We start from the raw sequence: 25,509 nt of genomic DNA on the forward strand, positions 1-25,509 counted from the left end.
TTCCCTCAGCCCAAACTAAGTATAATGGGCAAAAGTGTTCTGGACAGGTGAGATGTACCTGGCACACCTTCCTCCAAAGAAGCCTTTCTTTTCCCTAATGTGGGACATTAAAAAATTAATACCTGTCTTTTGTCATCTAGTGGTTATGGATTGAATAATGTCCTTTAACCCTGTTGCCAAATTTGTTGCCTCCATATTACAACAAGGATGCCAGCCTGTTAATTCAAGCATGCCGTTGTCTGGGGACAGCCAACCAACCTGGAGTCTGCATGATCCTTCCCCATGTGGGAAGGCCACCCTCCCCTCCACATCCCCACTCTTATTAGGGATTTCTGGACCAAGGGTAGGTAGGATGATGACCATGTCCAGCTTGAAGCAGCTAGAAGAGCTCGAGACCTTCGCCCATTGTCCTTTATAAGATTATAAAGGGTCTTAAGTCTGAGAGGGAGAGATTGTTATTTTTTATTGTTAAATTAATTAATTAATTAGGAAAAAGAAGAAGAAGAATATATAAAAGGGTGAGGCAGGAGAGCTTGTATGTATGACCCATGGGCATGTACTTGGGGGGGATTGTTGGGGGTGGGGGGTGCTGGGCAGAGGGGAGCAAAGGGGAAAAAATTGGAACTATTGTAACAATATAATCAATAAGATATGCTTTAAAAAAACTATAAGACATTGATAAAAGAAATTAAAAGACACTAAAAAAAATAAAAGCATGGTACTTGTATAAAAACACACTTAGATCAATGGAACATAATAGAGAGCCCAGAAATAAATCCACATATATATATAGTCAATTACTTTTTTTAAAAGCTCACCAGGAGATATATTTATTGATTTTAAAGAGTGAGGAAGGAAGAAAGAGAGAAACATCAGTGGGAGAGAGAAACATGGATTGGTTGCCTCCCATATGCACCATGGCCAGGGATCAAACTCAAACCCAGAACCTAGGTAAGTGACCTAACCCAGCATCAAGCCTATAGCCCTTTGGTGTATGGGATGATGCTCCAACCAACTGAGCCACCCAGCCAGGGTTAGTTAATTACTTTTTGACAAAGGAGCTGAGAATATACAATAGAAAAAAGACAGTTTCTTCAAACTACATGCAAAACAATAAAACTGGACCCCTATTCAACATTATGCCCCAAAATCAACTAAAATGGTTTAAGGACTTGAGTAGGACTTGAAATTATAAAACTCCTAAAAGAAAACATAGTGTGTAATCTAATTGACTTTGGTTTTGGCAATTATTTTTTGGCACTTTATATTTGACACCAAAAGCAAAGACAACAAAAGCAAAAATCAACAAGTGGGACTACATCAGGCCAAAAAACAAAGTAAGCCATCAACAAATTAAAAAGCAACCTATAGAATGAGAGAAAATATTTTCAAATCACATATCAATAAGGGGTTAACATCCAAAACTTATAAGAATCCATAAAACTTAATTGCAACAAACAAAATAACCAACTGAAAAATGAGCACAGGAAAGGAAAAGTAGATACTTTTTCAAAGAAGAAATTAATTTCTTGAACAACTTTCATATTATTTTCCATAGCAGCTGCATCAATTTATAGTCCCACCAACATTGCCCAAGTGGTCTTTTCTTTTTTTTAACTTCCTGACCAGCATTTATTATCTCTTGTCTTTTTCACAACTGACATTTTAACTGATGTGAGATGATACTTATGTAGCGGCATCAGCTATTCCCTGTAGAAAGTTGCAGAGGTTTGCTAAGTATGTAAATATGTAGGGGCTTCAGATGTTCTTTCTAAGATGTAGCAGGGACTTGCTAAAAAGCCTTGGAGAGAGGAATGTAGGGAGGAGTAGCAATTGGTGATTTACAAGCTAAAAGCACCACAGCTTCTATCACCTTCCATTTGCTTGTGTCTTGTTTGTAACTGTTGTGAAAAGTTATATTTTACAGAATATCCAGCCCTTTGAAGATAAATTGCTTCGCAGAGAATCACTCTCTGGCTGAAGAGTTATGCTGCCAGAGATAACTTTATGGCCCTGCGAACTTTTAGCCCTGCGGAACCTCTGGCCCTGAGAAATTTATTTCTGTTTGACACTCCTGCAGCCCTGTCCTGCCACTCCCCTCCCCAATGAGCTGCATCTCACTAAAGAAAGAAAGCCAAATCCTATATAAACCCTTGCCCGAAACCCCAGTCCCTCGTCGGTGCACAATTGAGACAGGGTCTCTGCCCGACAGCCGGCTTAATAAAACTTTGCTTGCTTTAATGCACTGCTCCAGAGTGTTCAATCTCGCTTATGTAGCTGTAACACTTCAGTATGGTTTAATTTGCACTTAAATGATGATTAGTGTGATTAATCACTTTTTTTCATTACCTGTTGACTATTTCTATATCTTCTTTGGAAACATTTCTATTCAGGTCCTTTGACCATTTTTCTTTTTCATTCTTGATTCTTGATAGTCTTAATTCATTTATTTAATTCAGGGGTCAAAAACTTTTTCCTGTAAATTTCCAAATAGTAAATACAGTAGAATGTACTGGCCATACCACCTCTGTTGCATTTACTTGCATAGGTGCCCTTTTAGTGTGAAAGCAGGCCATAGTCAGTATGTAATGGAACCTGTGGCTGTGGTTCAATGGAACTATATGGGCACTGAGATTCACATTTCTTAAAAAGATTTGCCTGTTAAAAAATACTATTTTTCTTTTGTTTTATTTTAACCATTAAATAACTAATTTTGAAGTTGTTGACTTCCTTTTATAATGGATTGCATATTTTACAAAGTCAGTGGAAAATCTTACCAATTTGAAGAAATCTCCATTGTTGCAAACCCAAAATAATGCTTTTATTTCTTAATTGTTTAAACATTTAAAAATGTTAAATCTAATTTATTTAATGCAGTTATTGGGAGGGTGACTGTTTATCAATGAAACATATTCTTTAAAAGATGTTATTAAGAGTTACAACGACCAAAGCCAGGTTTAGTGTGATAGTAATGTAGCTTCATACATTTTGCTGAATGCTATTTCTTTATTGAAATTGATTCTGAAAAACTATATAATCTAAAGATAGTCACATGACAAACATCAGAGTAAAGTCATAAATGATAATTACTGATATTTTTTTGAAAAATATAGTTAAGAATAATCTAGTAATAAATGGCCAAAGTGTAAGACAAAAATAGTAGTAAGTAAAAATATAAAATACAAATAAATTAGAAAATCTAAAATTGAAACATTAAAAAGTATTTACAATGCTGTAATTACTATGATTAGAGAAAATACCATTATATTTTAATATACAAATTTAGTATCACAAACATATTCATAAAATAGAAAATATATTGTGTATGTTACATCATAAAAATCATGGATGTGTTATTTTAAAAAGACATAATTTACAATTATTGAATGAACTGATAATAAGGTATGTTAGAGAAAATTTACCCTTTATAACTCATAATAGCACAATAGTATAAAGAGGTTTATTTAGTAGTAAGCACAATCAATTGTTGAAAGTGGCAGCCAGATTTTTACTTTGAATTCTGATATGTTACATCATTTATAAATGCCCTTTTATAGAATTTATGAATAACCTAAAATCATAAGAATATTTTCAATTTTATATGCATGTTTTCAATTAATTTATAGGTATTTAATAAGGTTATATATATTTAAAAACATCTTATTTTATATATAAATAGTGTTTTCTCTACAAATTATGTTCTGAAAAGTCAATTACCATTAGCAAAACTATAATATCATTACCCCAGGATGATCAAGGTCGGGTCTCGATTTTTTGGAAGAATTAGATGAGTTTTCATGACATCTGTCACATAAGGAGGGCAGAGTAGCATGGAAGGAGAGAGTAAAAGCAATGAAAAAAGGGAAGTCTCTTCCATTTACCTAATAATAGTAATTTCTATAGATTTTTATACATAATGACCTAGTTATACATTTCCAAGTGTGCTTATTAGGAGTAAGAAAATATTCAACATATTACACTTTTCCTTATATTTAACATTTTGCTTTATGGGTTGAGTGTGTCTGTGTGTGTGAGTGTGAAATATTTGAATGCTAAAGCTGCAAATGCCAGTTAATATGTTTTTTCAATGACAAAATACTACAAAAAGCATGTTTCTATCATTCACATTATTTTCTGAAATGGTAAATAATGTTGGTCAAAATTCCAGGAAAAGCAGAGCTTGTCTTCATTGTATTCTTGAGAATATCAGTGTATATTAAAATGATGCAATAATGTGTTATCTGCTTATGTAAAATGTAATCAGATGCTAAAATTAGGCAATCACATACATATATTTGACTTCATGATTCTCTATGGTACTTTTGAAATGTGGTGGGGGGACACAGAACTCTTCATTGTATGGCAAAACTCATGTTTTTTAAACATGTAGCATCAATAGTTCCTGCCTATTCACACAAACATTATGATGACTGACAATACCTCCATGCATTTCTAAAATGCATCTTTGTGGGATATACTGTCTCCACTGAGAAACAAATATTAGATTCTGAGCTTCATTGTTATTGACTATGAGCATTAGATTATTTTCTTAAGTAATTGTATCTGAACATTACTCTATATAAAGTAGCACAAAATAGCAGTTACTTGTATATATTTAAAAATATTAAAATACATGTAATCATATACATTTATATTGACACATTTTTAGTTTTGAAAACTCAGATGTGTTACACACAGATCCATTATATTTCAGATATGCTTAACTTGAAACAGGATGCAAGGTATGAGAAATGACAAATAGAGAATATAAAACAAATTAATAGGATTGATTAATGTTTTTAAGATGAAAAGATTATATAATAATTTTAAAACAGTATGATTCTGTTTCCTTTTTGATAAATGCTTTAGATTGACACAAAACCTTTTAACAATAGAACTCTTAAATTTAGTAAAATAATACAATTAATATTGCATTTTTACTTCATTATATATTTCTGGATAAAGTACAAAATTGGCAATGGTAGGTTTTCTTTAAGATTAATTAGATGAGAGAAGACTTGATCTGGCTTTTTGCTGACACTGGTATTAAATATTGGAGTGAATAATTTCAAAAAGGATACAAATGACCACGAGCCTCCTTTGCCTGTGTCTGTCACTGCGACAAAAGCAAAGGTGTTGCTGTTGAAAGAACTGGCATCTACAGGTTCTCACTCAGGGGAAAACCTGGAATAGGAGCCTCTACCCTTTACTTCATCAACTAAAATAACAGCCATTATTGCAGCTTCTCAGCAGCATAAGCCACAGGCAGAGCAGAACAAAGGCTACTGTTCCTCGGCACTAAAATTGGATAGTGATGTATTTAGAGGACAGGGCCAAATCCTACCAAACAGAGGAATTATTTTTTCTTCAATGTACCAGTAGGTTCTTGCCACAGAAAGACAATACTATTTTGGACAGAAGGGCTACCTGAACAGGCTACCTACCATGGAAGGAGGCCAGCCAATGTGTAGCTCTCAATTAAGGGAGGTTCAGAATAGTACTTAGTTCATCTCCATTTGATTAGCATTCATCAAACACCTTGAGCCTCTACATCTTCACAATGGCAAACACCCATATCCTCCTGACTAAGACATCTGATTTTAGGACAGAATGAGAATTTTGGAAGGAATCACAGAGCGATGCTTTCACCTGTAAATGGGAGTGATTTGCCAAAGAGTAAGAGAGGTGTATGATTTCAAATGGAAAGGCTTCAAGGTAAGGGGAAAGACAGAAAGAGAGAGGGAGAATGCAAGTGTGAACATTTAGAAAAGAGAAGAGCTAAGGAGTAGAAGTGTATATTTATGGATACACATATCTTTGGGTGACATTAAATTTTAAAATAACTTTTCTTATACAGAACAATGAAAAGTTAGATTTTTGTGAAACCTTCAAATTTTGCTCTTCCTTTCATTTTTATTCAGGCATTGCTCTAGGTACTCTATTTCGGTATACACACACACACACATATAGAATATGCATGTCACCTCTTTGTATTTTTCTAAGGGGAAAAGGTAGCTAGAAGATCCTTTTCATTTGTTTCCTTCAGAAATAGTTAGAGGTCATTATCCTCTTGAGTGAACTAGAATATAGAATCCCCAATAACTTTGAGTGGCAGTAGAGATGTCTTATCTCACCTATGACAGCTACTAGAAGAAAATACATTAGAAAGGTAGAAAGGACAAAGAGAAAAATAATGGACCCATCCACACTTGGGTTACAGAAAATAACTTGTAAATTTATCCTCAAATCCCTTGAGCGTGTTACATAAAAATTCATGTTTGAGGTAGAAGTCACCTGCCATGACTAATCCTCTTTTTTTCTCACAATTCTGGACATTTTGTGCAGTAATTATCCTGAGTCCAGAGCATACCCTCTATTTTTTTCACTTTTAATTTTCTTTCACATTCAATGTCTTTCCCCTTTAAAAAAAAGTCAAGGATAAAAACAAAATTTTCTTCCTTTTTCCTTCCTTTCTTCCACCTTACTGTGTAATAAGAATTCAATGTCCTTATTTTTTTAATTCATTAGGTTATCATAAATTTTATTTTGCTTACATAATATCCATTTTGATATCACTGCTTAGCCAATGGTTCAAGTGTATTGACAAATGAACTCTAAGAAGGTGAGGTAGGAGAACTGACTTATGGAATTGAATATGGAAGGGTAAGGGCAGGCATTACTGCCACCATGGACTAAATAAAGCCTAGGAGGCACAACACTGTGAGTATGAGTTTGGAACTCTTCTCTGTAGACAATAAGCCTTTCATGAGAATCTGAAAGCCTAAAATGAACAAATTCAATAAATGATACACTCTCAGTACAAGGATATATAAGTTATAGGTTTCAAAGCTTTTACAGAAGAGTTTCATAGACTTAGCTGCAACAAGAGACATGCAAGTGTACATATGTAATAGGTTGAATATTTAAAATAAGTAGTCGACATTTTTATTAATAAAAGTAAATTTCTGATATTGATTGGATATTTGCCATATGTTAGCCATCATGATAAATGCTTTATAAAGATTATATCCTTTAACTTCACAAAATCATCTATGACCAGAGCCACAGTAAATCTATGGCCAGAGTCACAATCTTATTCTATAAGAATTTTGGAAAATATATTCATTTTAAGTATCAGGATACTACGTGTTAGATTTTCCTATAGCATACTGCTTCCCAGATTATTAATAAGTGTTTCTTATGGATGGAAAATCAGCAGGTGGAATCACCTGCTTGTACCTTGACCATGATCTAACATGAGTTCTGTCTGATCCAAACTTCAAGTCTCGAGCCTTCCCAGTTCCTAAATCACCTCAAGACTGAGTGGGTCCATCAGGGACACTTTGCTATCCAGACTACGGATTTATAAGAATGCTGAGGAACATCTTTCTTTATAGTTACTAGTCACTTCTCATATTGCTTTACTAAGAAGAAATCAGGAAGGCCTTGTAGGCATGCCACATTAATGTCCCATAAAATTTCAGAGTCCACACATGCAACTGAGCTCCTTCTTTTGGTGGGGGTGGGGGTGTGTATAGTGGCACTTTTATATTTTTCAAAGTCTCTGGTTGAAATACAACATGCTGAGCTTTTCCTAGAGATTAGGCCTAGATACACGGATAGTTTGTTGTTGACTAAACCGCGGGGAAAGAGAAATTTTAAAGTTTAAAGCTGTGGAAGACTTCTAAACATGAAAATTAGGAAAACACTGGTAACTTCTCTTTACGTCTACATTTGGATCTGTTATTCTTGGATGTCTCCTTGATAATAAAATTATCAACTTTCATTTCAGTTTACTGTACTGTCCTAAGACCATATTCATAATTTGGTAGTAAATGGTCTCTGCCAGATGCTCAAAACTTACTTTTTCACAATGTAAGGATAGTCCCTTGAGCTTATGTGCTTTGACAGCTGTAGGGGCTATTTTGTCCAATCATATGTGTCACTGACCCCTTTTACCTTTTCTGGGAAGACTCTAATTTCTTTTTCCCAAAATTATTTGCTTAGATGTTAACTTACTTTCTCCATGCTTCCACACATGTTACATTGTGAGCAAATCACTTCCTTTTAATCACATGATAGTGATTATAAAGCACTTCACATGCATAGCTTTTCATATAAAGTATTTACTTTCTAATTGTGTATCTTCATAGCATTTAACATTGATTCCAAAATGGTTTCTGCAACTTCATCAAGCTACAATTATTTTTTGAGGTCTGAATACAGCCTTATCTAGGTTAATGAATAGTCTCCACAGCCAGGTATCTAAAGTTTGTCAGTCATAACATGAGTATGGTTCTGGCTCAATTCTAGGGTAATGATTATGCTAAAAGTGCAGCTGTTTACAAAACTGACCTCAGGGATCTCAGAAGCAAAACCTGATTGTCATTTCCAGTTCCCTATCCTTTGAGATCCAAGTACAATTGGTACAAAATCTGTCACATATGTGGTGGGAAGTCCTAAATTTTTCACTATTTTTACAGGAAACCAACATACAAAAAGGCCACCCCATAATCATGATGGAGAGAAAGAAAAAAAAAGACAGATCAGAAATAATGTGTAAACACAGACAAAAGAAGAGCATGGTCAAAACCACAATACTGACTGACCATGTGTCATTCTTGCTTAGCTTCTTTACCTACACCAGCCAGCCACATTGCTGTGTCAGACCACTCACTCCTACTCTAAAATAGGAGTATTGACCCTTCTTCCTGGCAGTTCTCAATCTAAAGCAAAAACATACTTCCTTAAACTTTTCACCAATATCACTTAACACAAGACCAAAACTCTGCAAGATGCTCCGTGATATTTTAAGTATGTTCCTGGGGTATCTGCTCTCAAGCTTTTCTTAGTGATACTAAATTTTTTCAAAATATTTGATTTGTTTATTTTTAGACAGAGGGGAAGGGAGTGGGAAAGAGAGGGAGAGAAACACCAATATGTGGCTGCCTCTCACATGCCCCCAACTGAGGACCTGGCCTATAACCCAGACATGTGCCCTGATTGGAATCAAACTGGTGGCCCTTTGTTTTTCAGGCTGGCACTCGGTCCACTGAGCCTCACCAGCCAGGACTGATACTAATTTTTTGTTTTTTGTTTTTTTTTTTTGCTTATCCTTCACAAGTAATCTATGCAATGGATGATTTGTGCTTTGAAAAAAATCTCACTTTAACTAATTTTAAATAGTTAGAATTTCTTCTGTCCATACCAGCACACTAAACAATTCATTTTTCTTCTAATGGTAGAATACCAAAAAGACATAATTGTTATTTCCGACTGCAATTTTAAATAATTTTTATATTTACATTTTCAAAAGGAAGAATTAAAATATTTGAGGCAAATATTGATAATATGTAATGAATGTATAGACAAATGGGAAAAACTCATTTTAAGGTTTCAATGACAGTGTCAAGAAACCAAGAATAAAATAGATAAAGTCTAATTTTTGACATAATTTCATAATCTCAAAAAAATTCTATTCCACTATATTTGGATAAAGATAGTAAGGTGAGGACTACAGGTTTTAATGGTCATACTGGACCATGTTTTGCTTATAAAATATAGGAAAAGACCCACTTATGTTTCCTCATCATTTATTATTGATAATAGGGTTTTCCTATTACTAAATCATAATAGGAATCTTCTTTTACACAAAGAGGATTGCCAGTGCCCTTTCACAACACTTAACACATTCTATACCTTATCTTTAATATTCTGAATTCAAACACTTGATTCAAGTACCTGAGGTTATCAGATTAAGTCTTCTTATGTCCTAACAAAACGCACAAGGGACAAACTTACGAAGCACAATTGGTTGCTACAAAATAGATAGGGGGAAGTTAAGAATAATATAGGAAAGGGTGAGTCAAAGAACTTATATGCATGACCTATGAACATGAACTATGGGGGTGGGATTGCTGTAGGGAAGGTGAGTACTGGACAGAGGGGAGCAAAGGGAAAAGAAATTGGGGCAACTATAACAACATAATTAATAAAGTATACTTAAAAGAAAAAAAAGCAGATTTGAGTTAGAAGACAATTTCAGTTAACTTAAACACAAAGAAACTAGACCTGGACATTTTGTTTTCCATCACATGAAATTTGGCAAGGATAATGATTTTGTGTACAAAACTAAAATTAACATAGTATTACTCTGTACATTTTCTCTTATAAATAATAAATATTTGAAGATTTATTGCAGCAGGATAACTTTATTATTTTCATTGATCAGTGAGTGGGCAGCATCTGGGTGTCTTCATATATGTAAGCACATACCAAACAAGCACAGAATGTCTTCAGTGTATCTTGTACACCTATTTTGCATTTCTTCACTTGCCTTCATTTTCCCTGATTTACCTATTATCTCCTTTCTGGCTTGTTGAAGTAGATCTTTAAGTGAACTTTCAGGGTTCAATCTTACTCTGCTATTATTGATTTTTATTTCACCCTTAGTTACCTTTCCATAATATAAGACTAATCATGTTTCTTCCTTGTTTGAAGCCTTCCAAGGGTTCCTCCTTGCTCTCAGAAGAAAGTTCACACTCTTACCATGCCACATCACCTGCCTGCTTCTCAGTCTCTGCCTTTACTGCTCACCACTCTCAGTGAAAATGTCCCCTAAATATATACTCATATTATTCACAGCTCTTTTTGAAAAGTATATTTTATGAATTAATTATATTTCAGTAAGATTTATAACAATCATTTAGCCTTTCTTTCTCTGTTTTAACTGTTGGGACTTATACATCACAACTTTTTATTAACACGAGCTCTTTTTAAAATATTTGTTAAATGTTACTTTATCATGTACATCACGTGTTTTTAAAAATATTTCATTATAGATACATAAATTATGAATTAGCTTGATAATTAATAAATTCTGCTAGAATCTTATGTTGCTGAAAATGCATTTGCAACAATTAAAATATTACGAATAACACTTCCAGCCAAGATGGAAACCTAGACATACATCTCCACAACTAAGAAGGAATACAAGTACCTCAATATTAGAGACAACCAGAAGTTCCAGAAAATCGAGCTGTATGGAAATCCAACAATCAAAAATATAAAGAATAAATACTGAACCTCCTCCCAGAAGCAATCTGGACTTACAACTTAAATGTGGAGAAATCATCCTGAATAACCAACCGAACACTAGCTGGAGAGAAGTCTTATAACCACAAGAGACAGAAAAGGCCACTTCATCACAATGTGACTGGTAGGAAGTGTGGAGATGCAAAAGAGCTGGCCAGGCCACCATGGGTGGCAGCTGAAAGGACTGAGAAACAACTCAGCAGCTGGAGGTTCCCCTGAGAAGGGCACGGTCCAAATCCCCAGTGGGGCTTCCCAGCCTACAGCAATAGAGCAGAAAATAAAATAGCATCCAGCTGTGAAAAGCAAAAAGCCACAGGTTTTTTTGCAGGCCTGAATGAAAGAGCTGGAGAAAAAGAGCTCTTAAGTGTATCACATACAAAAAATATATTGCCAACCACTTACTCTGGGCTCAAGCAGAGGGAGGGCAGAGAGGACTGAAGATGCTTGGGGAGAGTTCAGGGTGGTGGCTTGGAGGGGACAACGGAGGGGGCAGCCGGCCGGGTTCCAGTGCTAATGCATTCGCCATACTGCAGGCAGACCAGTCCCCTCCAAGAGGTGTCAGTCTGAGGGGAAGCAAAAGCCCCCCCCACAGGAATTAATCTGCCCCACCCTCCATGATTAAGCCTGATGGCTGATCACAGATTGAATAGATTAACAACTAAAGGAGACAGACAAAGGCAGTAGATTTCTGGTAGTCACCAACAGGCTGCGTAGGCCCGGACTGGTACATGATCTGACACCATCAGGGGCAGATCCAGGAAGTACAGGTCAATCTAAGCAGCAACAAACAAGAAGAGTCACAAAAATGAGGAGACAGAGAAACAGCACCCCATCAAAAGGAAAAGAGGAATCCCCAGAAAGACTACTAAATGAAATAGAGGTAAGCAAACTATCAGACATGGAATTGAAAACATGGATTATAGGGAAGCTCAATGAGTTCTACAAGCTCAAAGCAAACTACAAAGGACTCCAGAGAAACTACAGGGAACTTACTGAGAATTACAACAGCATGAAAAAGGACCTAGAAGCTATCAATGGGAGCCATGGGGGAAATTAAGAATACAATTTCTGAATTGAAGAACATAGTAGAAGGAATTAAAAGCAGGCTAGAGGAAGGAGAAGATTGGATCAGCGAGTTGGAGGACAACATAGAAAAAAACTCCCAGACAGTGCAACAAAATGAAAAAAAGACTAAAAAAGAATGAAGAGGTTTTAAGACAGCTGCAGAACAACATGAAATGTAATAATATCAATATTATAGGAATTCCAGAAAGAGAAGAAGAGGAGAAAGCGATAGAAAACCTGTTTGGAAAACTAATGACAGAAAGCTTTCCTAACTTGAGGAGAGAAAAAGTCACACAAGTCCAGAGAGCACAGCGGGTCCCAAATAAGATGAACCACAACAGACCCACTTCAAGACACATCATAATTAAAATGCCAACATTCAAAGACAAAGAGAGAATTCTAAAAGCAGGAAGAGAGAAACAGGTAATAACATACAAGGGAGCTCCAATAATGCTAGCATCATATTTCTCAACAGATATACTACAGCCAGAAGGAAATGACAAAAAAATACAGTAGTCCCACTTTATATCGTGGTTCACTTATCGCAGCCTCACTGTATCGCAGGATTTAAAAAAATATTATATTTAATTATTCATCACGGATTTTTAACCATAAGGTTAATAAGGGACTGGGGACGGTTTATAAGAGTGTGAGAAGGGTTTATAAAGCCTTAAAATATATATAAATACTAAAATAAATGTAAGGTTTCTACTTCGCAGATTTTCATGTATCCAAGAGGAATCAACAACATAATAACCATGATAAGTGAGGGAATACTGTATACCAAGCATTGAAAAACAAAGGCCTACAACCAAGAATACTTTACCCAGCAAGGCTCTCATTCAAGATGGAAGAGGAAATAAGGAGTTTTCAAGACAAAAGAAGGCTGAAAGAGTATATCTCCACCAAACCAGCATTGCAGGAGATACTAAAGGGTCTGTTTTAAGAAGATGAAGAAACAGAGAGAGACAGAGAGGAACACAAGTACAAAGGGGGAAAATCACAATGAATAAGTACCTATCAATAATAACCTTAAATGTAAATGGATTAAATGCACCAATCAAAAGATATAGAATAGCAGAATGGATTAGAAAGCATGACCCACATATGTGCTGTCTACAAAAGACTCACCATAGAACAAAAGATCTACACAGACTAAAAGTGAAGGGATGGAAAAAAGTAGTTCAAGAAAATGAACATGAAAAAAAAGCTGGGGTAGCAATATTTATATCAGACAAAACAGATTTCACAACGAAGTCCATAAAAAGAGACAAAGAAGGACATTTCATAATATTTCAGGGAAAAATCCACCAAGAAGATGTAACCCTTCTAAACATATATGTACCCAACATGGGAGCACCCAAATATGTAAGAAAAATTTTGAAAGACTTCAGAAGAATATAGACAGCAAAACACTCATAGTTGGGGATTTAACACCCCATTGTCAACAATGGACAGATCTTTGAAGCAAAGAAACAACAGGATATTGATGCATTGAACAACACTCTAGGTCAAATTGACATAGTTGATATATATAGAACTTTTCACCCCAAAGAAGCAAAATATACAGTCTTCTCAAGTGCACATGGAACATTCTCAAAGGTACACCAAATGATAGCACATGAAACAAACCTCAACAGAATCAAGAAAATTGAAATTATATTAAACATCTCAGATAACAATGGCTTGAAATCGGAAATCAACCTCAAGGAAAAAAATCAAAAACACTTAAACTCAATAGAATGAATAACATGCTATTAAATAATGAATGGGTTAACAATGACAAGGAAGATATCAAAAAGTTTCTGGAAACAAATGATAATGAACATATAACAACCCAAAACATATGGAATAGAGCAAGAGCAGTCCTGAGAAGAAAGTTAATAGCAATACAGTCCCACCTAAAAGGAATAGAAGAATCTCTAATAAAAACCTAACCATACAGCTACAAGAACTAGAGGAAAAACAACAAACAAAGCCCAGAGTGAGTAGAAGGAAGAAAATCATCAAGATCAGAGCAGAATTAAGTGACTAGAGACTAAACTAACAGTTCGAAAGATCAATAAAACTAGGGCCTGGTTCTTTGAAAAGATAAACAAAATTGACAAGCCTTTAACCTGGCTCATCAAGAAAATATGAGAGAGGACCCAAATAAACAAAATCAGAAATGAAAGAGGAGAATTCACAACTGATACCACAGAAATACAAAGGACTGTAAGAAATTATTATGGAAAACTGTATCACAAGAAATTTGACAACCTAGATGAAATGGACAAATTTCTGGAAACATATAATCTTCCAACACTGAATCAAGAAGAAGCAGAAAGCCTGAACAGACCAATAACACATAGTGAAATTGAAGCAGTAATCAAAAAACTTCCAGCACACAAAAGCCCTAGACTATATCACTTCACAGCTGAATTTTACAAAACATTTAGAAAAGAAATAATTCCTGTCCTTCTTACACTATTCCAAAAAATTTAAGTAGAGGGAAGACTCCCAAACTCTTTTCATGAAGCCAGTATTACTCTAATCCCAAAACCAGGTTAAGACACAGCAAAGAAAGAAAATTATAGGCCAATATTGCTGATGAACATAGATACTAAAATCCTCAACAAAATATTGGCAAACCAGATCCAGCAACACATTAGAAAGATCATTCACGATCAAGTGGGGTTCATTCCAGGGATGCAAAGACAGTTCAATATTCACCAATCAATAAACAAAATACAACACATAAACAAAATGAAAGACATAAACCACATGATCATATCAATAGATGCTGAAAAAAGCATTTGATAAAGTACAACACCCATTTATGATGAAAACTCTCAGCTAAATGGGAATAGAAGGAGCATACCTCAACATAATCAAGGCCATATATGAGAAACCTGAAGTCAACATCATACTCAATGGGTAAAAACTGAAAGCATTCCCCCTGAGGTCAGGAAAAAGACGAGGATGTCCACTCTCTCCATTCCTATTCGACAGAGTCTTAGAAGTTCTATCCATAGCAATCAGACAAGAAAGAGAAATAAAAGGCATCTAATTTGGAATAGAGGAAGTAAAACTGTCATTATTTGCAGACGACATGATAGTGTATATAAAAAACCCTATAGACTCCACAAAAAACTACTCGACCTAATAAGTTAAGTGAATTCACCAAAATAGCAGGGTACAAAGTCAATATTCAGAAATTGATGACATTTCTGTACACCGACAATAAAATTTCAGAGACAAAAACTAAAAGAAAAATTCCATTTACCATATCAACAAGAAAAATAAAGTACCTAGATATACACTTAACCAAAGAGGCAAAAGACCTGTACTCAGAAAAATACATAAGACTGAAGAAAGAAATTAAGGAAGATACAAATAAATGGAAGCATATACCATTTTCATGGATGGGAAGAATCAACATTATTAAAATGTCCATACTACCCAAAGCAATTTATAGATTCAATGCAATCCCTATTAAAATACCAATGACATTTTTCACAGACCTAGAACAAATACTTCAAAAATTTATATGGAACCAAAAAAGACCCTGAGTAGCCATAGCAATTTTTAGGAAGAAGAACACAGTAGGAGGAATCACAGTACCTGATATCAAACTATACTACAAGACCACGGTAATCAAAACAGTCTGGTACTGGCATAAAAACAGACATATAGATCAGTGAAACAGAATAGAGAGCCCAGAAATAAACCCAGGTCTCTATGATCAACTAATATTTGACAGAGGGGGAAGGAACATAAAATGGAGTGAAAAGAGCCTCTTCAACAAGTGGTGTTGGGAGATCTGGACAGAGATATGCAAAAAAATGAAACTAGACCACCAACTTACACCATATACCAGAATAAACTCAAGATGGATCAAAGACTTAAATGTAAGCCATGGAACCATAAAAGTCCTAGAGGAAAACATAGGCAAGAAAATTTCAGATATCCCACGTAGCAACATTTTCACTGATAAGAGAAATTTAAAAAAGAAGAAGAAACGAATGGGACTACATCAAACTAAAGAGTTTTTGCTCAGCAAAAGAAAACGTCAGCAAGAAGAAAAGAGAACCAACCATATAGGAAAATATATTTGCCAATGATACCTCAGACAAGAGATTGATCTCCAAAATATATAAAGAACTTATATGACTCAACACCAAGAAGATAGACAACTCAATTTAAAAATGGGCAAAGAACTTGAACAAACACTTCTCCAAAAAGGACATACAGAGGGCCCATAGACATATGAAAGAATGCTCAACATTACTAGCCATCAGAGAGATGCAAATAAAAACCACAATGAGATACCACCTCACACCAGTCAGAATGGCCATCATCAACAAATTGACAAACAACTTGTGCTGCCAAGGATGCAGAGAAATGCGAACCCTGGTGCACTGCTGGTGGGAATGCGGACTGGTGCAGCCACTATGGAAAAAAGTTTGGAATTTCCTCAGAAAACTAAAAATGGAACTGCCTTTTGAACCAGCAATTCCATTGCTAGGATTATATCCGAAAAATCCTGAAACACCAATTCAAAAGAACCTATGCATCCCTATGTTCATAGCAGCACTATTTACAATAGCCAAGTGCTGGAAACAACCTAAATACCTATCTGTAGAGGAGTGGATCAAAAAACTGTGGTACATTTACACAATGGAGTACTATGTAGCAGAAAGAAAGAAGGAACTTCTACCTTTTGCAACAACATGGATGGAACTAGAGAGAATTATGCTTAGCGAAATAAGCCAGGCAACAAAAGAAAAATACCTTATGTTATCACCTATTACAGGAAACTAATGAACAACACAAACAAATGAGCAAAACTGAACCATAGAGATGTAAAGAAGGAATAAACTAACAGTAACAATGGGGAGCAGGGAGGGGGAGAGAAGGAGGTAAAAAGGGGAAGGGTCTAGTCAAAGAACATGTATAAATGACCCATGGACATGGACAACTGGGTGGGGATTACTGTGGAAGAAGGGGTGGGCAAGGTGCAGGGAAACAAGAGGAGAAAAAAAATGGGACAACTTTAATGGAAAAACAAACAAAAAATTTTTAGTAGGGGAAGAAATGGAAATATAAAGAATGGAAATGCAAGTTCAATGAATATGAGAAGGACAAGGATTTTCCTTCACACTATATATTCTTCTCCCTACCTGATCCCTCCGGAATTTAGCATTCTAAAGAAGTAAGTAATGACATAAAGTTCTTTGCATAAAACTCATAAGACCAGTTGTTAATAGAGGTTTTGTTGACCAAGACTTTGACTGAAATGTCATGCCTAAAGGAGACATGCTTGGGCTCTGGTAGTTGCCAAAAATCACTGAGGAACTGGGACTGACTTTCAAAGGTAATGAAAGCCCACGAGATAAAAGGCCTGGTACCTTGGCTGGTTGTGCGGTCCACGACCATCTTTCCAGGGAAGGAATGAAGGTTGTTTTCCTGAAAGATGGCTAGAAGGGACCTTAAGGCACAATGGAAAACCTGAATGACTTGGAAAAGACAGGTGTTTACAGGCAAGGCTGAATGGCAGGTATGTGACTCAGCTTCTGTGCCCTGAAGGGCAGACTGAAAGCCCCCTTAAATGTTCCTCATAAAAATTCCAGCAAAGCAGAACTAAAGATCATAAGTGATCATTTGCTGCTCTTGTTGTGTTTATGCAAATGAACAGGATAAACTAAAAATGGACTTAATGCAATCCCTTTAATGACAAGGAGTATAACCTTAGAAAGAAAAATTGTGATTCAAGGAAAATCACAATGCTCAGAGGTTGACTATGAAGTAGTGCAGCTAACCATCTTTAAAGTTTCTTTTCATTTAAAATGTGTTTTCATTTGAAAGTTAAACTATGTCTGTGGTATCATCCAAGATTTTTAATTTACAGGCAAGAAGAATGTCAAATGCCTAGCAACTGGATGTCTTTCCAATAAGACAGTCTTACAGATTTAGAGACTTGCTTGTGGGTTATGTTACATAAATTAACATGTGTTTTCTGTTTTCAAAGGGCATAAGCCTAAAATCATGTTACCTGAGTGACTGTCTGTATGTATAGGCCCCACTTAATCCTGTCTGCAGCGCTGCCTCCTGAGACTCAATGGTTTGGCTGAACTAAGTGTTGGTGAAGAAATGGGTGGTCAGTGGGCTTCACTTTAAAAGTGGTTTCTCTTTTCTATCCTAATGTCTTGGTCAGAAAGGACCCAGAGGTTTGAGAGGGGGGAAACCTCAAATATTCCCTTCAACCCAGATTAATTATAGTGAGCAAAAGGGTTTTGGACAGGTGTGATGTGCCTGGCACACCTTCCTCCAAAGAAGCCCCCTTTTTTCCTAATGTGGGACATTGAAAAATTAATCCCTGCCTTTTGTCATCTTATGGTTATGAATTGAATGATGTCTTTTAACCCTGTTGCCAAATCTGTTTCCCCTAGTATACAACAAGAATGCCAAACTATTAAACCAAGCACGCCATTGTCTGGGGACAGCCAACTGACCCGGAGTCTGCACGATTCTTCTCCATGTGTGAAGGCCACCCTCTCCTCCACACCCACAGTCTTATTAGGGACTTCTGGACCCAAGTGTAGGTAGGACGATGACCATGCTTAGCTCGATGCATATAGAGTAGCACAAGACCTTCACTCATTGTCCTCTATAAGATTATAAGTGGTCTTAAGTCTGAGAGGGGGGAATTGTTATATTTTATTGTTATAAAAATAGTTAATTAATTATTTTTAAAGGAATAATATATGAAAGGGTGAAGCCAGAGAACTTGTATGCACGTCCCATGAACATGAACTAAGGGGCGTGGGATTGCTGGGGGAAGGGGATTACTGGGCAGAGGGGGGCAAAGGGGGGAAAAAATGTGACCTATTTTAATAATATAATCAATAAAATATAAAGAAAGAAAGAAAGAAAGAAAGAAAGAAAGACTAAAAAACAAGAATAGGTACTCATCCAGACAGGTAGGAGGGACAGAGCTAGGGCAGAAAGGATGTCGTGTGGTGGCAACAGCAGTAGCATCGGCGGCAGACCAGTTAAACACAGTCACATGTTTTAAAAAGTCAGGAGGGACACGCGGATCACTCCCAGCACCAGGCCAAACTGTGCAGCTCAGAGTCCCATGCCAGAGAAAATAAAGCCTCATTGCCTTTTACTATGAAACCAATAGGGGTTCGGTTGGAGGAAGAAACTGATGGTATCTCAGCAGAGTCCCCTTATTTAAAGGGTCCCCACGATCCTAGAACATCTGCAGACCAACCCACTCTGGGAACAACAACCAGAGTAATAGCTATAGAGGTGCCAGTTCCATACAGATGTGGGAGAAGTGCCTGGAAGATTGCATTGTTTCCTCTTATTCCCATCCCCCACAGACAGCACTGCAACGTGATGAAATGGGTCACCCTATACTGATGCATACCTAAGGCTCCGCCCATTACAACATAACAGGAGTGACAGCTCTACCTAAGACACAGAGGCAAACAAACACAGGAGCCTGTTAAGATGAGGAGGCAGAAAAGTATGGTCCAAAAGAGGGAATGGATCAAGGTTCCATTGGGAGAACTAAGCAATGAGAAGGTATCCAACCTAACATAGGAGGAGATAGCCAACCTAACAGATGCGGAGTTTAAAACACTGGTGATAAAAATGCTCACAGGCTTGACAGATATGCCTAAGTATGGCAAATACATAAGGGAAGAAGTGAAGGCTATGCTGAATGAAATGAAGGAAAATCCACACAAAACCAATGGTGAAGGATAGGAAACCAGGGTTCAAATCAATGATTTGGAAAATAAGGAAGAAATACACAGTCAACCAATAAAGAATGAGGAAACAAGAATTGAAAAAAATGAGGAGAGGCTTAGGAACCTCTGGGACAACTTTAAACATGCCAACATCCAAACCATAGGGGAGACGGAAGAAGAAGAAGAGCAAAAAATTGAAAACTTATGTGAGAAAATAATGAAGAAAGACGCCATGAATTTGGTGAAGGAAATAGACGTACAAATACAGGAAGCACAGAGAGTCCCCAAAAAGCTAGACCCAAAGAGGACCAAACCAACACACATCATAATTAAAATGCCAGAGGTGTAAAATAGCATCTTAAAAGCAGCAAGAGAAAAGCAGAGAGTTACCTACAAATGGGTGCCTTTAAGACTGTCAGCTGATTTCTCAAAAGAAACTTTGCAGGCAAGAAGTATTCAAGGAGATGAAAAGCAAGGACCTACAACCAAGATTACTCTATCCAGCAAAGCTATCATTTAGAATGGAAGGGCAAATAAAATGCTTCCCAGACAAGGTAAAGCTAAAGGAGCTCATCATCACCAAGCCATTATTATATAAAATGTCAAAGGGACTTACTTAAGAAAAAGAGAATCAAAACTATGAACATTAAAATGATAACAAACTCACAACTATCAACAACTGAATCTAAAAAATAAAAACAAAATCGAACTAAACAGACAAGAATAACAATAGAATCATTGGTATGGGGATCATTTGGAGGATTATTAGCTTGAAGGGGAAAGAGGAGGAAGTGGAGAAATGGTGCAGATATTAAGAGGCATAATTTGTTGGTATAAAATAGACTGGGGGAACTTAAGAATAACTTAGGAAAGGGTGAAGCCAAAGAACTTATATGAACAACCCATGGACATGAACTAAGAGAGGTGGGATTGCTGGAGGGAAAGGGAGTACTGGGCAGAGGGGAGCAAAGGGGAAAAATTTGGGACTACTGTAGTAACATAACCAATAAAATACACTTAAAAATTATGAATAGGAGGTTTACAATTCTCGAATGACATTTTTATGTACTTTTGGTTGTATTTTTTTGTTTCTAAAAGTTTCTTAGAATATATTTAAAGATAGTATTCATTAAAGATTTTATTTGTTTTTAGAGAAAGGGCAAGGGAGGCAGAAAAGTGGGAGAGAAACATTGATCAGTTGCCTCTTGCATGTGCCCCAACTAAGAGCCAGGCCCATAACCCAGGTAAATGCCCTAACAAGGAATCAAACCAGTGACTTTTCTCTTTGCAGGACAGCACTCAAGCAACTGAGCCATGCTGGTCAGGACCAAACCGCATGTTTTGAGGTTCTTTCTAAAAATCCTTTCTTAAAAAATTCTGGAGGCACATAGAACTTTTGTTCATCCTTTAATTGTAAGAAAATTGTGTAGTTTATGTAAGAGTAACTATGTTTTAATTATTTTCATCTAATATATGTATAGTATTTTTGTTCAATTTGGAGTCTTATTTCAATCACATTCTTAAGTATGGTTCCTGTTCCAATGGTTCAGCTTTCAGTTTTCTCAAAAGAACCAATAATCATGTGAACATGTGTTTAAATATTCTCTGCCCAATCACTCATCCCTTTTTTATTCTTTTGAGGTGTTTATCTTCCACTATGTCCAGGTTTTACTGTTCAATGGACCTGTTTCTGTTTTTTGATTTCTCCAAATAAAGTGGTAAATACTGAAGTAAAATTTTTTGCTTGTTTTTTTTTTGTTTGTTTATTTTTTTGCCATTTTTCTTATTTGGTCCATATTCTTATAAATTGACTGCATTTCCTTTGTACAAATTATATCTTTTAAAATTATACTGAAGGTTTCAAGTATCCTTACAGTTTCTACTATAAATCATCTTTAAAAATCTGCTCTATTCTGAATTTTCAGAATATTTGATATACTCTGCTTTTTCTTTGCCCTGTTTTTGTTTATTTTTATTAATCTCCTAGGAAATTTATTGATTTCAACTCTTTGTAACCAGAGAGAATAATAGGTTGGCATAGTACAGTTTTCTCTTTACTTGGGCAAAGTTTAAGTACAAATTCCATATTTTTATCTAAATTCCACATGAGAGGAATTTTTCTCATGTGTCATCTACATTTTTGGAAGACTAGAAATAATTTTTCTCCTTTCTCTACTATCTAGTTCATCCAATATTTGAATGGAATATGGTATACATTTCTGAAATCCCTATTATACATTGCTGATGTTCAGTGTATTTTTGGTGTTATCTAAGAACTAAGAATTTTATATAAATTAATGTTATTTATGTATAGTTTTTATATTTCATATTCATTTTATAGTGTAAGTTCCTTTGACTTTTTACTTTGTTCTAATAATTAAATAGTTTTCTATCATCTACAGACATATTATATTTTGGTATTAAAATGTATTTTATTTTTTAAATTAACAAAAAATTGTGACAACTTAGTATAATTTTCCCCAAATCAAGTTGAGTGTTGCTTTTTGTCTGACATACATTTACTTATTCACTTCATATACTTTAATATATTTCCTTACTTTTAATTCTCTTCATCTCTAATTCAATAACCAACTAAAAATAATAAGATTTAAGTTATTCCATTGCATAAAATGTCATAAAAGAATCACTCAACAGCATGGTTTGGTTTGTTCCTTAAGAGTATTCAAGCCCTGGCTGCTATGGCTCAATGGATTGAGTGTCGGCCTGCGAGCCAAGTGTTGCTTGTTCAATTCCCAGTCAGGGTACAGGACTAGGTTGCACATCAGTCCCCAGTTGGGGGTGTGAGTGAGAGGCAACCACACAGTGATGTTTCTCTCCCTCTCTTTCTCCTGTCCCCTCTCTCTAAAAATAAAATAAACAAATAAAAAAGATACATTAAAAAAGTGTATGCATATATTTTTTAAATATTTTACTTGTTAAAACTTTAATTTTCACTTCAGTTTTTTCATCAATGAAACATAAACATTAACTCAATGCAATGTATCTTTGTGTAACTTACAAAATTACCACTTTTGGCCTTCCTAAAAAAAGAAAATAACCAGGTTAGAAATTTAAATTATGGTTCATTAGAACTGCACTGATACCAGTGCTTTATTTTTTAGTAGCTTAGATTATTCTGAAGCACATAGTCCAAGCACTTAAATTTGAGGAAGAGTAGACCAATTAATTTTTAATTTCTTTTTTTATCTGTAAGCACGTGATTCTGATTTCTGGTTTATACATTTGAAAAAAATGAAAATTGTGTTGTAAGTTTCTTTTATTTTTATTATTTTTTATCCTCACACAAGGACATGCTTGTTGATTTTAGAGAGAGGGGAATGAAGGGAAAGAGAAAGGGAGAGAAACATTGATTGTTTTCCTCTTGTATGCATGGTGAGGGCATGTGTTGTAAGGTGTTTGTTTGTTTGTTCCAAAAATGGAAACTTCCACCACCACAGTGACTCTAGTTTGTCTTCTATTTCTCCTCACATGCCCATTTTAAACAGAAGAAACTATAACACTTACCCTGTTTCTGTCCCATCTTTGTCTCTTTGGAATGGTGGGAGTGGAGAGCATAATTGTCTCTACATCAAGACCCTCATGTGGAGAACTGTATTTAAGCTGCTGTATTCAAGGAATGACACTCAAGCTACCTCATCTATACTGGGACCTCATTTAAATGATGAGATCTTGGAACTTGAGCCCATGCCTAATGCTGTATAAGATACAATTGTGGTAGTCAGTTGAGGAAAGGAGAGTATATTTTGAACATGGAAGGAATGTAAATAATTGATGGTAGACAGTGGTGATTTCAACTTGTCAGCATATTTTTTGACAGACCTTTTATAAAAATTGGAGTCCAAATTGCAGGTAGAAGTGATGCATTCATAATTCGCAAACTGGTGTCTCCTAGGTCTTTCTCCATTAAGGTTCATGACTTTGGAACCCAGGGTATCTGTGGAGGATGCTCGACTACCCTGAAGCATCCATGTTGGAGAGACCACATAGACAAACCAAATAGTGATACACAGTGATAATCAAGAGGTGTGATCAGTTCTATCTCCCAGCAGTTCAAGTCTTCTCACTCAGTCAACAGACACTTGAGTGAAGAAGACTGAGGCAATCCTATGCTCTCAGCCACTCAACCAAAGCAACACCATGAGGAATTCCCAGCTAGAACTAAAAGTCAAGTTGCTCTTAAATTCATGACCCAGAACAATGAGGTAATAAATTACAAGGGGTAACAAATTTTAACATAATTTCTGTTGAGTTTGATTTTTCAGCTGCTTAGACTTAAATAGGCATGCTGATCTCAAAACTGCAGCTAATTTTTTATTGTTATAAAAAATAATTAATTTTATCACATCAAGTTTTTTATGTACAGCTTATCTTAATGCAACCCCTCTAGGCTGAATTGAGCCTGGATCAAGGGAAGCATTAGTGCTCTCCTATTGGCTGAGAGCAAACCTGCCTCCAGTGGGGAGTGTTGGGGGACGACCTTGGAAACCAGCGACAGGTTCTAACTTATCTAGGCCATTCAGTTACACATGAGACAGTGTGGTGAGAGGTTGTGTGCTGCTCTATAGAGTGAATCATATTCCGAAGCATAGTGCAAGTTCTTGTCTGTATACAAGGAGTGAGCATAATTTATTTTTTTATTTACATATGTACTTATTTCTTTTCCTTCAGATCATGTCTGCCTCTGATATTTCTTGTTGTAAGTGCCTAAACAACCCTGATTCATTTTGTTCTATCTGAGGCAGTTTCACCATTCCCAGTCAAATGACAAACATCAGTGCATTTGTCAGGCAAGTTAATTTTGCATGTTTTAAAGTAAAACTTGGGCCCCTCACAAGTTGTGCAAGAAGTGTGTTGAGAGTTTATGGATGTGGACAAAGGGAACACATGATAAATTGCCATTTGGTATACCTATGGTTTGGCGAGAGCCCAGAGATCATTCAAGTGACTGTTAATTTTGCATAGTGAAAACATCACAATATAACAAGAAAAATAAATGTAAAATAGAGTATCCTAGTCTACCATCAGCTATATGCCCAGCGCCTCATTCACCTGAAATCCCGGTAAGAGTTTTCATTGAACTACCCGCTTTCAAAAAACAGGAGCATGGTGAAGAACTAAGTGACAGCAATGATGAAGATTTTGAAATTGGAGATGACTCTGTTCATAAGGGATTTATTTGATCAGCATGAGTTGAATGATTTGGCACGAGATTTGGGACTATCCGAAAAGGCCTCAGAATTCCTAGCATCAAGACTGTATGAGAAAAATATGCTTAAAAAAGGAGCAAAGGCATCCTACTTTTGATCAAGAGAACGTACATTTCTGAAGTACTTTCAAAGCCAAGGTACTTTGTGTATTGCCATAACAGACATGGTTTAATGGAAGAACTGGGGATTCCAATCTGTAATGCAACTGAATGGAGATAGCTCAAAGTGGAGCTTGAAGTGTGTCCTCCTCCTCCACAATGGCAATTTATTTGGTGCAGTTTCAACTAACCATTCAATTTGTTTTCGTGAAGAATATGAAGACATAAAGAGAGTCATTAATCTGTTGAAATCTCACAAGCACAATTGGATCATCTGTGTTG

The sequence above is a fragment of the Furipterus horrens genome, unplaced genomic scaffold, assembly GCF_987537825.1.
Source record: "Furipterus horrens unplaced genomic scaffold, mFurHor1.1.pri manual_scaffold_3, whole genome shotgun sequence".
NCBI classification, from domain to species: Eukaryota; Metazoa; Chordata; class Mammalia; order Chiroptera; family Furipteridae; genus Furipterus; species Furipterus horrens.